General features: G+C 42.0%; 1 protein-coding gene across 4 annotated transcripts in view; it reads left to right on the top strand.

The window, feature by feature from the left end:
• The window catches only part of ctbp2l (C-terminal binding protein 2, like), a 106,591-nt gene that overhangs the window by 1,707 nt on the left and 89,874 nt on the right, over window positions 1-15,010 (top strand). The window contains exon 2 of one of the 4 annotated variants that reach the window (XM_067576772.1): window positions 2,723-2,843. The exons of the other annotated variants lie outside the window; for them this stretch is intronic. The gene's annotated coding sequence lies outside the window, so the exon portion shown is untranslated. The remainder of the gene's footprint in view (window positions 1-2,722; window positions 2,844-15,010) is intronic. 4 annotated transcript variants of the gene reach the window in all.

Below are 15,010 nucleotides of genomic sequence, written 5' to 3' on the forward strand. Positions count from 1 at the left end.
ACACATGTTTGCTTAATGAAGAACAAGAGTTATCTTCACATCTTATCACTCATCATTAAAAACATCAGTGTCAGCCATTTGTTCTTGTCAACAAAGATGATTTTTATCCTCCTGGCGCTGTACACCTCAGGGTGTTGAACAGCAAAAGTTACCAACATGAATCCTGTATGAATTACTAATAAGAAATTTGATTGTTTTACGTTAGTCAAATTATAGTGAAGTTTACAATCAGAGAATTAGTTTTCAATGGCTGAAAGCTGACTAGGGAATGACCTTGGTAAAACAGCTCTTTGTCTGTCTCATGGGTGCCCATGTGTACATATTGAATTAGGAAAGGGGGCGTGTGTGTGTGCCTGGAGGAATATAAGGCCACTACAGATGTGTGCAGCTCGGACATCTGCTCTGTTGTCGGCCATTGTCAAGGAAGCAGTTAAGATGGTGGGCAGCTCAGCACAACAGAGCTCCCTTGTCAGAAAGCTCCATTAAACTGCTCCAGTCATAAGTGCAGCAGGAAAGTGCTCATAACACTGAACAGTGTTCCTCGTCCTCACATGCCAGGTACATTCACAATCATTACTGGCCCACAGTGGCTTTCTTTTTTTTTTTTTTCCTTGGGATGATCAATTCCCTATTCATACCCCACAAACTTGTCATACATAAGTTGAGATAGCAGCATAATTTCACAGAAACCCTCTTTTTTTCCCCCCACTTACCTTCCATTGTGACATAGTGTTATCGTTTAGAATGGGGACTGTCGTGTTTCCAGAGAGGAAATTGAACAGACTCAGTTAGTCGACCCCTGGAAGAGCCTGCCCTCTGCCATCCTCTCCTGTGTTGCCGAGCAGCACCCTATCACTCAAGGCAATTGAACGTCTCTGAGGGGACCTCTGTTAGCCCCGTGCAATATTTATTACCATCCATCATCCGGAGACTCTCACTCTACGGGTGAATAACAGTGGCTGCTAAGTTCTGTGTTAAAAAGTTCCCTCGCCAGCGACCATTAGAAGGGATTTATGGGAGCAGCTTCCCTGGAAGTGCTTTGGAAGCGAGACGGAGCATGTTTCGGAGTCACTGCATACCCGCTGGGCTGCGGTCTCAAATATGTCATGGATAAAATTCTGACTTGTGCTGCACGGGTAGAAGAGCTGCCTGTCCTTCTCTTTTCCATTTTGAGTATTTCTTCGTAATAGATTTTTGTGCTCAAATATTAGACTGGTAGAAAATTAATCTACAATGTTGGTAATTGATTCATTTTTAAAGTCAACAATAGCTGGTTTCAGCTTCAAATTCCCTGTTTTATTTGACTGTAAAATAAATACTTTTTGGTTTTGGACTGTTGGTCAGATAAAACAAGCAATTTGAAGATCTGTGATCTGAGGCTTTGGGAAGTCGTGATGGGTATTTTTTCACAAATTTTTGACATTTTCTTGGATAAATAATTGCTCAATTACTAGTTAAAGGAAAATATAGAGATTTGGGGAAGCACGTTTGTTTGCTTTCATGCTGAGAGTTGGATGAGCTCTGCACGCTAAGTATGAAGCTACTGCCAGCCAACAGCCGGCTAACCTAGCTTAGCATAAATAGTGGAAACAGTGAAACTGACCTGTCCAAAGCTAACAGAATCGTTTAATGTACGGTCTAAACAAACAAGATACAATGTGCTAGTAAGTGAACTTTACAAGGCGAGCTGTTTCCCCCCTGTTTCCAGTCTTTATGCTAGGCAAAGTTGTTTGACTGCTGGTCATATTAACTGTACAGACACGAGAGTGGTATCAATCTTCTCATCTAACTCTCCATACGAAAACAAATAGGCATATTTTCCAAAGTGTTTAACTTTTTGCAGCCCTAATTTTGCCTAATCAAGTGTCCCTGAGTACTTTCAGAGAACTCATTAAGGGCATGATTAATATTAGTTGATGCTTGGATTAATACTTAAATCTGTATTACGACCTTCTTTTAACTTGTTTTTCTAACTTTGACCTTTTTTCATTTATTCGTTTTAATTATATTTGTTTTTATGATGTAAACTCGGCACACTTGTAAAAGTGTAAATAAATGTGTACATAACAAGCAGTAGGTGAAGGCATATTACAGTTATGTAACTACACATTTACATTTTAGAGATCCTGATACACAAGTGAATTCCAATATTTACAGCATTACGAAGGTAACAGAGAAAGAAAATACCTCTCTACCTTCTGTGAAGTTATTTCCTTTGTACAGAAGCAAGTCTTTCTCAAAGCAGAGATGGTGACGATAATGATCTAATATTTTACATTTCACTGTGATTGTGCCTTATATGATTACATGTGACAAATAAACTTGATTGATATTCACCGTGGTATTTAATAAGGATCATATAATGTATGCATACTGTGCTACTGAGCTGGTAAATCTATGTCCTTTGAATGTGAGTGAGCGCATGTTGTGTGAAAATTAGTGTATCTGTGTGTGCTCACTACCTCTCGATACTGTCTTTGATCCTGCAAAGATGAGATGGATTCTTTTTTTTTTTTTTTTTTCAGAGTCTTTCCACTCTGCCGAGATTGTTTGTTTGTCAGAGTTGAAAACAATTGGGATGATTCTGATTGGGAGCAAAGCTACAGGGATGGGGCAGCACTGTAAATGAATGCCCTACTGTGCTTCTTTTAGGTCAATTTGAATATGTGTTTTTAATTGGTCTCTGAAGGCTAAGACTTCTCTTTTCTGCCTTCCTCAAAAGTGTCTGCATGATGTGACTGTGTTGAGCTGAGGAGCCCGGGAGCAACGGTGTTCATTTGAAGCCCGGCGAACATGCTCATTATCTCCAACCAAAGGCAAGATTGATTTAGCTGAAAGCCGAGGTAATTTTTGAAAAAAACATGGAGGTAGAACTGTAAACTGATCAAGACAGTAATTCTTGCCGTGGATCCCTCTCGGTCAAAGTGAATAAGTTTAAAACGGTGCGCTGCAGTAGAAAGTACTCAGTATCTTCCTTACTCACTGCAACTAAAGGTGCCATCACTCAGCCGTAGCCACTCTCTCATGGCTTCAAAACTCCTCTAACCTTTAGAAATGGTATATTGGAAAGATATCTCAAAGAAACATTTATTTGTCATTCCTATTTCTTTTCTTCTCTGTTCTTCTTAGGCATTTTTGCATCTTCATTTTTCAGCACATCACTGAGAGGAAGTGTGTGTGTGTGTGTGTTTGTGGGGGGGGGCTATCAGATTTTCCTCTTGTCATCGCTTACTCCACCATTTCTATAATTTCATTGACAGTGGCAGCGATTGTGTTTTCTGGAGCCACACAGGGGTAAAGGATAATTGGAGCCATGGATGTCTTTTACATGGTAAGGGGGGAAAGTGGAACCCTGTGCCAGCGCTATTCTCTGTACCATACAAAGGGACAAGATCCAGCGATAGGGCTTGCATAAGAGATCTACAGTATTCTCTAACACAAACAGATGTATTTTATTCTGGTTGAAACCAGTAGAGCTGTACCTCATGTGGTTCCAGTGTTGGCTAGCAGATAGGAATTTTTCTGCTGATATTGGATTGGATGTAACAGTCACTCTGTGCTTTTATCTTGTACCACTCCACATTAGTATCAGGGGAGAGTAAGGTGGCCATGTAATAAAGTGGAAGTGCTTTGTCTTTCAGCCATGTAAAAGGTCAAGTAACGCTTGTACTTTGGCCCCTGTAGGCAATGTCAGAGACAGTCCTGTTAGCACCAAGGTATGATGTCGTTGGGCAATGCAGCGGCACAGCAATTAGTTATTAATTATTTTCTTACAACTTAATACTCTTTCATTTAATGCATATTAATTGATGTGCTCCTGAATCCGCACTCACATAATCCACCAAGGATTTCTCAAAGGCAAGCACAAAAGGCTTTTATTATCTTAAGGAGGAAGTGGTCTTTTGGGACGTAAGTGCCCCTGCTCAATTGTGTATTACATTATGAAACAGACGTAAGTGAAATGAAATTACAACGTATCATCAGCACGGTGAAGGATCCTATTGAATAATTACCTCGGCAGAGCCATTGTTGTAATGTCACACTCGTTCTTTTGGATTTGATGGAGGGGGGTTTATGAAGTCCTCATACAAGGGAGTAAAAAGCAGTTTCAAGGTTAAACTGTGTGACGGCCAAATGTTTGGGGAGGGTGGATTAATTTCATGTCCCATAATGTGATTTGCAATATCTCCTCCTCCCCTGCCCTTGGTTTCTTTGGAGATGTGCGAGCCTGATGAGAGCTGAGGGCAGGGGGGCTGCCGTAACTACCGCCTGCATTTATAAGTGTTTACAGGACTACTAAATGGAATTATGGGAGATGGTGCATGCTTACAAATTCACCATCATTCCCAGACCCATGTCTCATTATTGAATACAAATTCAGTGGTTATCCTTCTGGTACACAGTAGAGAAAATTAGCCTTTTCTCATACATGCAAGCATGCACAAACACACTCACATACATAAATACATACAAACGCACAAACACAGGATGGGGGGTGGTTCCAGGAAAATCACTGTGCATCATTAATTGCAGGGCAGGCTATGAAGGAGGGAGAAAGACCACCATGGTAACAGCAGCAAGATCCCTCGCTGCACAGTCGGCCTAAGAAGCCTGCTGTACGCAACACTTTATCACACAGTATCTGCAGCTTATCCTCGCCTATCTGCCTATCAGTCTAGTTAATGAAGATGTTGTGTTGTCTCATTTTGTGGCACATTTGGTGCAAAACAAATGTCCTCATAGATATGCGTACATTTCATATAACAGCATTAACATGGATACATTTGGACATGCATGAGAAAACCACATGGTGTGTCACTGCTATATGAGGAAGTGATGAAATCAGTGATTTAGGTCAACACAGGTAGTGAGTGGATGGGCTGTAGGCTTTTTGAGGGGGGGGTGGTATCACTGATAGCATTTTGTCCCGTTGTGCCTATTGTCATTTTAACAAGTCACTTTCAGCAAATCTCTCTGCTGATATGCAACACCATTAGTATTTAAAATACACTGCTCAGTTTCAGCATGCACATTATGAATTCCCAAAAATGTGATTTGATAGCCTGTCCGAGGTCCTGTCCTTGGACTCTCATCCCTTTTAGCAGCCTGGTGGTTGACATGGCCACAAAACCCCTACAGCCGACCTTCACAAGGAGCACCTGTGTTTTTCCAGCCCTTTTGCTACGCTTAAGTTGCTAGATCGGAGTACTTCGGATTTTTGCGTTCATACGCTTCACCAAATGCATCCTCTCATGGCACCATTAGTTCTATGATGAACAGGGCCTTTTTGTGAAGCTGACCACAGGATCAGATCCGGCCTGAGACTGGTTGCAATGATCTCTGGTGGGAAGGTGAGCTTCTGGTCTAGATTGTTCTTCATCTTCCAATCCTGGGCTGTATCCAGTAGGCTTGATTCTTTTTTTGTAATTGACCTCTTTGGTACCTTTCCTGCTAGTACAAAGGCCATGGTGTTCTGTGTTTCCCCTAGGTTGACTGCTTTGGGGTGGTGGTGGCCTCGGTCGGGGGTGGGGAGATGTGCTGAGCAAAACTCGGGCTAACCTATTGTTGCTAACTTTGCAGCTAACTCCCTTTACTTTTCCAGCAGTTGGGGAAACAACAGACGTACTTTTCTTTGTCTAGAGAAGCTGCAGCATTTATTAACTGACACACTGTAGCCTATACTGTACATTTACTGCCAGATTGACAACTCACTGCTAACCTTTTCCTCTGCTCCGGGTGAGGCTGGCTTGCAGCTGGTATGTGCCATGGGGTTGCTGGTGTTTTGCAAAGGGGTCATGATAGGTCTTCCTAATGCCACTGGCTCACGTTCTTGGGACTGGGAAGAACATCGTAGATGGCTCTGATGATGATGAAGCAAAGTCTGCCTCCTTCCATGTCCCAAAGATCCTTCCAGGCAAGCTTCAAGGTTTTCCCATCTTGTCCATTGGCTCTGTTATGCCTGTGAGACTGCCTTTGCACATCATTCTGCCTCCTCCTGCTGCCATATCTCTTTTACCAACAGCCTTGTCTTCTGGGCAGGTGTTGCTCTGTGCCATGTGGGTCTATTTGTGCCTTGTCATGTCTGATACCGTTGGTATGGGTGTTCCGTCAACGTGGTATCTCTGGTCTTTGAGCTTTCCTTTGATAACGGAGATGGTCCTGGACTTGCTGAGCTTAAATGTCATCCGTGTCCATGTTATGTTGGAATGGAGTTTTTCCAGGAGTTGCTTTGTACATTCAGTGGTTGTGGTCAGAGTGGTCATGTCATCCGTATAGGCACGGATGGGAGGTTGTCGTTGTCGGGACTGCAGGCATTCTCCTTCTACCACCCATTTGGATCCTCTGACAATCAGTTCCTTGGTAATGGTAAAGGCTAGTGGGGAGAGGGTGCATCCTGCCATTATTCCTATTTCCAGAGATTGCCAAGACATGGTGTACTCTGATATTGTGAGGCAAAACTGCAGATCTTGAAAATAGTTTCTGACCAGTTTTGTGATGGTCACTGGAACATAGAAGTACTCAAAGGCTGTCCAGAGGATTGTATGTGAGATAGATCCAAAAGCATTGGCCAAGTTGAGGAATGTAACATGAAGATATCTTTTTTATCTTTTTGGCATTCTGAACCATGGTTGAATATTCTAAGCATCCAGAGAAACCTGATATACTGACTTTCTGTACCGAGGTGTCAATCAAGTTGTTGTTTTTTCAGGTAGGTTGCCACCCTTTGTCTAACAATGCCGAAGAAAAATTTCCCTTCAACATTCAAAAGATTTATTTGCTGGAATTGAACAATATTCAAGGCATTATTCACCTTGGGGATTAATACTCCCGCTGCTCTTCGCTATGCTTTTGGGATATTTTTCTTCTTCTACACCACCTTCATTAGCCTCCACAGAAACCTCAGGACACCTGAAGTGTTCTTATACAGCTGGTAGGGAACTCCATTTGGACCAATATAATGTGAATATAATAATAGAATATAATGTGAAATTTCAGTTTTATATAATACAGATAATGATGGAATTGCTCTGAATGTTTCAGAACATCATGGGGCACGTGGACATAGATACAGTTCAATCATCCTGTTTACACTAAGTTCCAGCAGTTTGACCTGCAGTTTATAATCCTGAGAAAAGTCTACTATTAAGTGAAGTAAAGGCATAAAGTTAAAATTTAAAATATATGCAAATTCACCTGTTTTGCTATATTGTGGCTTCATCTCAGGTGATATAACAGTGCCTAAAGAACAGCCTGACTACACCATGACAGTTCAAATTCTTACCATTACTACATGCTTTTGTGACTTTAATTTTAGCTAATCCCTTCCCGGATTGAGTAATTTCTGCCCCCTAATTTGGTACGGCCAATTCACCCATACTGCAGTCGTCGTTGCTGCTAAATCTACTGACGGCCTGGGGAGGGTGACGTCTGCCGTAAGCCCATGTGACAGCTACATCTTTTCACCTGACAGATTGCTGTCTGATGTCACCTGAACACCCCTTACCTCCAGATCCTGTTGTACGGGCACCGAACCAACCAGTAGGACCAAGGACATGATTCCCCACTTGTTTCCTATCTGAAAAAATTGCCAAAATTTGTTAGAATGCAAGATCAACCTGGGTCTCTAAGGTGGTAGGTGGGGGTTTGCCTCTTTACAACCTGTGTGCCCAACTGGGTAATTACTCAGTTTCTAAAGAACTAGCTGGTCAGTGTTCAGTGACTGTAAGCTTATATTTGTAGCCAGAAAGTAAAAATCACCTCTCTGGTCTAATGCTCATTTCAAATATGTCCATAACACACACAGTGTCAATTCACTATTGAATCAAAATGTTGTTCAACTCTAAAACTGACAACAAAATAATTAGCAGCTGCAAGTGGAAGGGATCAAATTTAATATAACCTGACCATGTGACATACACTCATGTCAGTACCAACAGGAGACAAAGTGACAGGTAGTCATTTAATTCAAATGACTGCCGAGAGATGAAGGTAGTCAGGTGGCGGAAGGACAGAGTGGCAGGTTCACACTTACAGGTACATTAGGTGGATATTTTTCTAAAATTAGCATTGACTGAAGTTTTGTAAAGTGCTGCAGTGTGTGTTGTACAGCCACTGTCATTTGTAAGTGCTGGTGCTCTGCCAGTGTTAGTATCTGGGTGATGAGGTACAAAGTTTTTCTTGTCTAGTTATTAAATCCAAAATGCACTAAAACACTTGCAATTTTGAAGATGAACGACAAGATAACTCTAGCAGGGGTGTGCTGTTCACTGTCCGGCTTGGTGCACTGTCCTACGCAGTATAGTTCTGCCTCTTTTGTTCGTTATTAACTAACGTTATTACAAAAAGCTATTTTTGGCTTCAGAATTAAAGAGGGTAAAAATCGCGTTTATGTGACTGTTTTTTTTTTCCTTCCACCTTCCCCTTTTGAAAAGACATTCAAGTGTTGGTCCTTGAAAGCGAGCACTTGTCTGTATCATCAGTGTTACAGACCAGCTAGCACAGTTGTGAAAATTCTCACACTATGACTGCTCTAGTGGGCTAAGCAAACGTATGCATGCTTGAAAATTGGTTTTCCACTTTTGCTTTATATGTTGCTGTTGTGTCAGGATAGTGAATATGTGTAGGAATGGAATTTACCCCCTCTTCTGTTTTCTGTTTGCATGCCCTGTCTGTGTCACGGTGACTGCTTTAGTTTTCCAGTGAAACCTCATCTTGTTCCCCTGTGAAAGGAGCAAGTAGAGAATTGCATATAAATGCTGTTCCAGGTGTCCGTTGCAGCATGTCGTAGTATTTTAAACCTCTCTCAGGACATTCACTGTGTACTCTGCTGGGGATGACCCTCCCCCCTTTTACATGCATATACACTTGCGACACTGTGGTGCACTCAGTACTCAGTGCATCAAGTTGCTGCTCCTTTTCTTTCTGGTTTCCAGCAAAAGCTATATTTCATTGAGCTCAGTATCACCTTTCCATGCAGTGAGGGAACTCTCTTCTAGATTTTCATATTGTCATTACTTTCAATGCAGCTGCAAGTATGATGCAGAGCTGATGTTAAAGATCCCCTCCAGACATGTTTAAGATATATAAAAATACTCTGCTTTGAATAATAAATTACATCTAATTAGGTTTTTCCACAAAAAAAAGTTAAATTACCTTGTTAAAAATTCTTGAAAAATACTCCCTCGATGAAAAATCCAATATGCAAAAATGTTACATTTCAAATGTTAAACTGCTAGATGCAAGATGTCTCCTACTTCACTGAGTAAATGTGTGCTGGAGGTCTCAAGTTTCCGCATCACACTTGTGTAAATTGCATATTGGTGATTGGCTTCCAAACTGGTTGTGATGTCACACATCATGCTTGTATGTACATGTCTTAAAATCAGATTTCAGTTAAGCACAAACAAATTTTCTACCTTCAGCAGATGAATGTGAAAACATACATCATTCTGCGCATTGAAGCTCAAACATCAAAGTGAAGTAACAAGAAGCAAAACCCATTTTTAAGTGGAGGGGGACTTTAAATTTGATACACCTACTGTCTTCCAACTTTGGCCATTTGTTAGGCCGTGTTTAGAGCAACAAGTGGCTTTGTCATTTATTTCAGTGATACCACTGCATTGGTGCCTTGTCATTATGATGAGGCACCAATTATGAAATGGGAATGACAAGCAAAATGTTTCTTTGTTGCAATATAGGCTAACATTTCTGAAGGTTGGCGGCGTTTTGAAGCCATGATATATATATAAGGGTAGTCTGGCAAAATATCTGTTCCTGCTTCTACTTTTGTGGCAATGAACTGAATAGGTGTTCAGAAATGCACTATGAGTTATCAAATACAATACATTCCAGCTCGCTTACAAGGTAGAATACCATGTACCCTGTAGTACTGTGCTAAATTTTTCAACCAAGCATTATATCAGCTCTGAAAAAGTAATACAATCCTGTCTCAAATGTGTACACCCCATGTGGCAACTTGTCATTTGAAAGGCCTTCAAACTGGACTTCTTGGCCCGTATTTTATCCTTTACCTGTACCCTATAGCAATACACCAGCACTAATGCAGACCTGTGGTGCTATTGTTGGCCTGAATACACCGATAGTCAAGAGAAAGGACTAGGGCTACTCTCTCACCCTTTCTAATCCGTCTTCCCCACTTGCTTTCTCTCCTCCTCGTCCGCATATATCCAACTCCATTCCCTCTCCATCCTAGTGAAGGTCTCATTGCTTATGTAATAATAATAACAATAACTTTAATTTGTATAGTGCCTTTCAAGGGACCCAAGGACGCTTTACACATAGTGAGGCAGACAAAACAATACATGTAATTTAGTATGTAATGTCTCTAAACATTTGTGCAGCATTAGGGGAAGTCAGGCATGCCAGAACTGTGCAAAACGTCCCTCTGTGCACCCCATAGAGGTGGGACAGATGGCAACCCTCATTCCCGGCCTTGTAAACTGCCTGTGACAGGAGAGATGGCACATACGCAGCTGAACTAGGGCAACGCTAACTAAGGCTTTACAGACAGTGGTGGACACAGTTGCATGCACACTCATCAGTGAGATGCTTACCAAAGCCATAAAGCATCTCTGTTTGCTTCTCACTACATTGTTTTTGGTTGTTAATTACAGCAGCGTCGTTTATCGATTGCAGATGCGCGGAAAAGTTGATACATAATGTAAATGCACCGTCGCTGTTGCTCCACCTGTGATCCAAGCTCTAGCTCACCTATAACAAAAGGCTATCAGATTCTCGCATTAGATCATCCATCACGATGTTAAAGAAGGTGACCTGGAGTTGTTTTCTAATTCAATCGTTAATCACCGCCACAGCAGACTGTCGGGCACTTTCACTTTGTTCCCCTTTAACAACTCTCTGGGCAGAGTCCATTACTGAGTAAACAGACAGTGAAACACAGAAGAAATGAATGAAGATGCCCAGCGCAGAACCCCCAGAGGTGAGATCAAATGGCAGGCCCGGTGATGATGAGGGATGTTTATGGCTGGCACTCTATTAAGGAGAGGCTCTTCCCTGCTGGCGCGTAATGAACATCTACCTTGTGAAATGGTTGTTCGGAAGCTTTTTCCTTACACTGAATTACAGGTCATTTTCATCAAAATGTGCCCTAATTGCTCTCAGCGGCAAGTGGGGGAGAAGGGCCACTGATAGAGAGAATGAGTTTTAGGGTAACTTGGCAAGGTGACTGGCTTATGGCAACATTAGCCATGTTGATTTGAATGAATCTCCACTGCCATATTTCCCCCCTTTTGTATGTTAATGAAAGCAAGTTATGTCCTTGGAGGATGATATTTCAGGCCTGAACTCTTCTTCTTTTCTCTGTGTACACGGTAACGCCTCCTCCAGATGTCCCCCACTGCGGGAGGCGGAGAGGCTCATGCGAGAGGCTTACCGCCAACCACACACACACACACACACACACACACACTCAGATCACCTCAGGGGGGGGCACTTCAGCTGACCTGTTACGAAAGAAGACCGTATGGGCTGCAGCACAATTGTATGTTGTTTCTATCAAGAAGAAAAGTTAAATATTGCTGACAAAAAAAGGCCAGTGTATGTTTTTGGGGGGAGAAAGGCACAACATCTCGGAAAGGAGAACGTTTTCGGAAACCACAGACAATGTACCATCTGCACACGGCAGGGTGTATGAGCGACACTGGACTGCTGCTGTGAGGAACTATTGCATTGTTATTAAATGGCTGTTGCCTCACTGGCAGCCATATTAAAGCCTCAGATCCTGTGCCTGATGCAAGCAATGAGGAGGAGAGAAGGGGAGGAGGGGGGAAAAAAAAAAACTAAAAAAAGCCCCAAATCAGTCTGGCCTTCTGGACATAGTGACACGATGTGCAGCTGCGATGGCACAGATAAGAAGATGGCAGTATAAACTTCTTCAAAATGAAAAAGGCAGAAAAGAGGCTTTTTTTTTTTTTTTTTCTTTCCCTGTCTCTCTTCTAACCTCTCTACCTCCCTCTCCCCGCCCACCACTCTCCTGGCTCAGCATATAGGCTCAGCTTATACAAGGTGCAGCGAGAGGACAGCTTTTTTTGTACTCAGGAGCTATGTCTTAAGAAATGCAGATTTAGCAGCTCAATCCATACCACATCGTGTTGCGAGGGGTCAGATTTTCTGTCTACATTCAACTTTTCTTTACGCTCTACCATTTTAACTTAACACACTCTTTATCCCTCCAGCAGTTCATCTGCAAGATTAAATTAATTTAATTTAATTTGCACTCTGTATAAGATGTGCGTCTCTTTTTTTTTTCGTGGCTGAGGAGTCTGGATCCACTCCTGCTCCAGCAGCAGCAGCAGCAGCAGCGTGTTGACTTATTGATGCTCGGTGCCCTTTGAGCACCGTGAACTAGTGGCAGACAGTGCATGAAATGCCACTGAGGAGTAAGAGTTGATTAGCTCCTCTTGCTCTCCCTCATCTCATTCCCTCACACTCAGGGCAGCAAAATGACTCTCGAGAACAGTTCCTTGTTAACTTTCTTTGTGCCAGAGGTTATTAAAATTATGTCGAGCTTGAATGCAAAATCACTGAATTGTTGTCTCTGACTTTCTATGCCAAGATTCCTGTGCAGCGCCTGTCTGTATTGGAGAGAGAAATGTGTTTTAAGAGATACTAGTTTTTTCTTTTCCTATGAATGTTTTTTGACCCTGAGGAAACTGCAGGCTTTATGATCATTGTCCAGCATTTCTATCTTGTCCAGTTACCTCCTGTGTATCCCTTCAGTTTACAAGGCTTGAATGTTGGCTGAAAGTTGCAAACAAAAAAAAATGATATCATATTTTTGTTGTTCTTATTTTTATGTGGGTTTTAGCATCCATTTTTCTGGGTTAACCTTGTTTTGCCACTTAATTAAAATGATCAGAAGTAAGACTTTCATTCATTTGGTTTTAGAAATTGCAAGTTCTTCACCTGTCTGTACTGATTTTTACAACAATTTATGAAGCTAATGTGAAGAAATCAGTTGGCATACAGGACATGTTTGTGCATTGCAGAACAGCGTTTTTCCAAAGCCATCCCAGCACTGGTGGCAGAACTGGTTTGATTTAGGGCACAACATGTTTAGGCAGTATTAGGTAGTGTATATCCAAGATCATTTTAAGCCATTAGGATCAGTTATGGACTGATTCCTGTTATGGACCTGCCCCAATTCCACCAGTATTTTTCCAACTAGAAGCAAAAGGATTGAGTAGAAAAATAAACATGTATGAATGTTGAGCCATATCCGTAAAAAAATTTGGAGTCAAGTGACTCTGTCAGATCAGTAGCTCAGCCTGTCCCTTTACTACTCCAACAACTGTTCGAGGAATGAATGGCGAATGCCCATAAATATGCATGCGTGCTCAAACTCCTCTGTTTTCCTGACAAAAGTTTCCAAGGGTCTGATTTTTGGAGGCCGTCATCCTGCTTGACGGAACCTGACATTTGGAAAGGTCTGTGAGGAGGATTTGTTTGTGACAGCTTCAAATTATAGTGGCACAGAGGGACCGGGAGAAAGGGGAGGGAAGGAGGGATTGAGGAAGAAAATGGCTCCTGCTTATTTAAATGTCACTTCGACGAGGTGAATGCGTAAGCTCTTCTTTTTTTTTTTTTTCAAGCATTACATGGGCATTTCTCACAATGGAAAAACATTTCTTGCCATCTTTTATTCTGTGCGTGTCTCTCTCTCTCTGTCTTTTTGTTTGGCTCGGTCTGCGTTATTGGCAGCAGGCTCTAAACCTTGTGAAGCTTTGCCAACATCTTGACAGTAACCACAAACCATTTAGTTGTTTGTTTTGTGTAGGTTGTGACTGAAGGACCAATCACTCAGGTCCCATTTGGATTTGAGGTTTTATGTTGGACTATATATGCAGCAGTATAAAATACATATTAATTTTCAGGCTCTCCCACTCTCTCTCTCTCTCCAAGTGCAGGAACAAGGCAAAAGTAAGAAAGAAATCGCCTTAAGTACAATCTGGGGGAGGAAAGAAAACAAGGAAAATAACTGATAAGTGTGCTGCCATTTCTGTACATCTGGAGTGATTTCTCTTATGTAACAAGTTCTTTTTTTTTTTTTTTTTTTTCAACAAACACTGTTATTTCTTGTCAGCACTCAATGCACTTATGTGCACATAGGGGGGCTTTGCCTGTCACTGACCTTTTTAACAAGGATGAGAAGACCAAAATACACTCAGTGTCTCTCGGTGATGGTAGTCAAATGTCACTCATACTAAAAGATTGCAGCCAGACTCCCCATACTGAGCTTCCAACAATAGTAAGGAGGAGGAGGTGTAGAGCCCTCTATCTCTTTCCTTGACAAATAGCTGATGACACTGTTGGATTAAGTCCTCACAAGTCATGCCAGCTGCTGGAATCAAATGACAAGTACTCCCATGTCTAGGTGTCTTAATCTGTTTCAGACACTTCCAGATTCGTATATTAGTGGAATATTCATCACGCAGACGCTGCCTACAAATGTCAATAAATTATGGGACTTAAGTGACTCCTGAGCTTGACAACTAGCTTCCTGAAAGGCATTTGCCCTTTTGCCTACTTCTTCATTTCGCCCTACTGCCATGACACATTTTATTGAAGAGCTGTCTGCTAGTGTGCCACAAGGACTCGAGGCTTTACATCGCCGAACCGCTTCTAAAGTTCAGCCCGCTGAAGTCCCCCACAGTGCCAAATGGGAGACTTTTAAACTCTGCTACTGCAAACAGAGCATCTATTTTAACAGAGGCATTTCCCATAATTAAACTAATGCATAGGAGAGTATGCTGGGGTGGCTCCCCTGATTAATGGAGCAATTACATAATCCATTACACTGAATTATGAATGTGCTAATGATGAGCTCATGTTGGGTAATGATTCCTGGAGTTTGCTTGTGTAAATATGAAAAGGGAAGCCGAGAGGACTGTTTAGCTGTGTCTCAATTCGGGGGCCGCATCCTTCAAAAGGCTGCGTTTGAAGAGCCGTCACAGCGGCGCAACCAAGGCTG

This window comes from Thunnus thynnus, chromosome 20, assembly GCF_963924715.1.
Source record: "Thunnus thynnus chromosome 20, fThuThy2.1, whole genome shotgun sequence".
Lineage (NCBI taxonomy): Eukaryota > Metazoa > Chordata > Actinopteri > Scombriformes > Scombridae > Thunnus > Thunnus thynnus.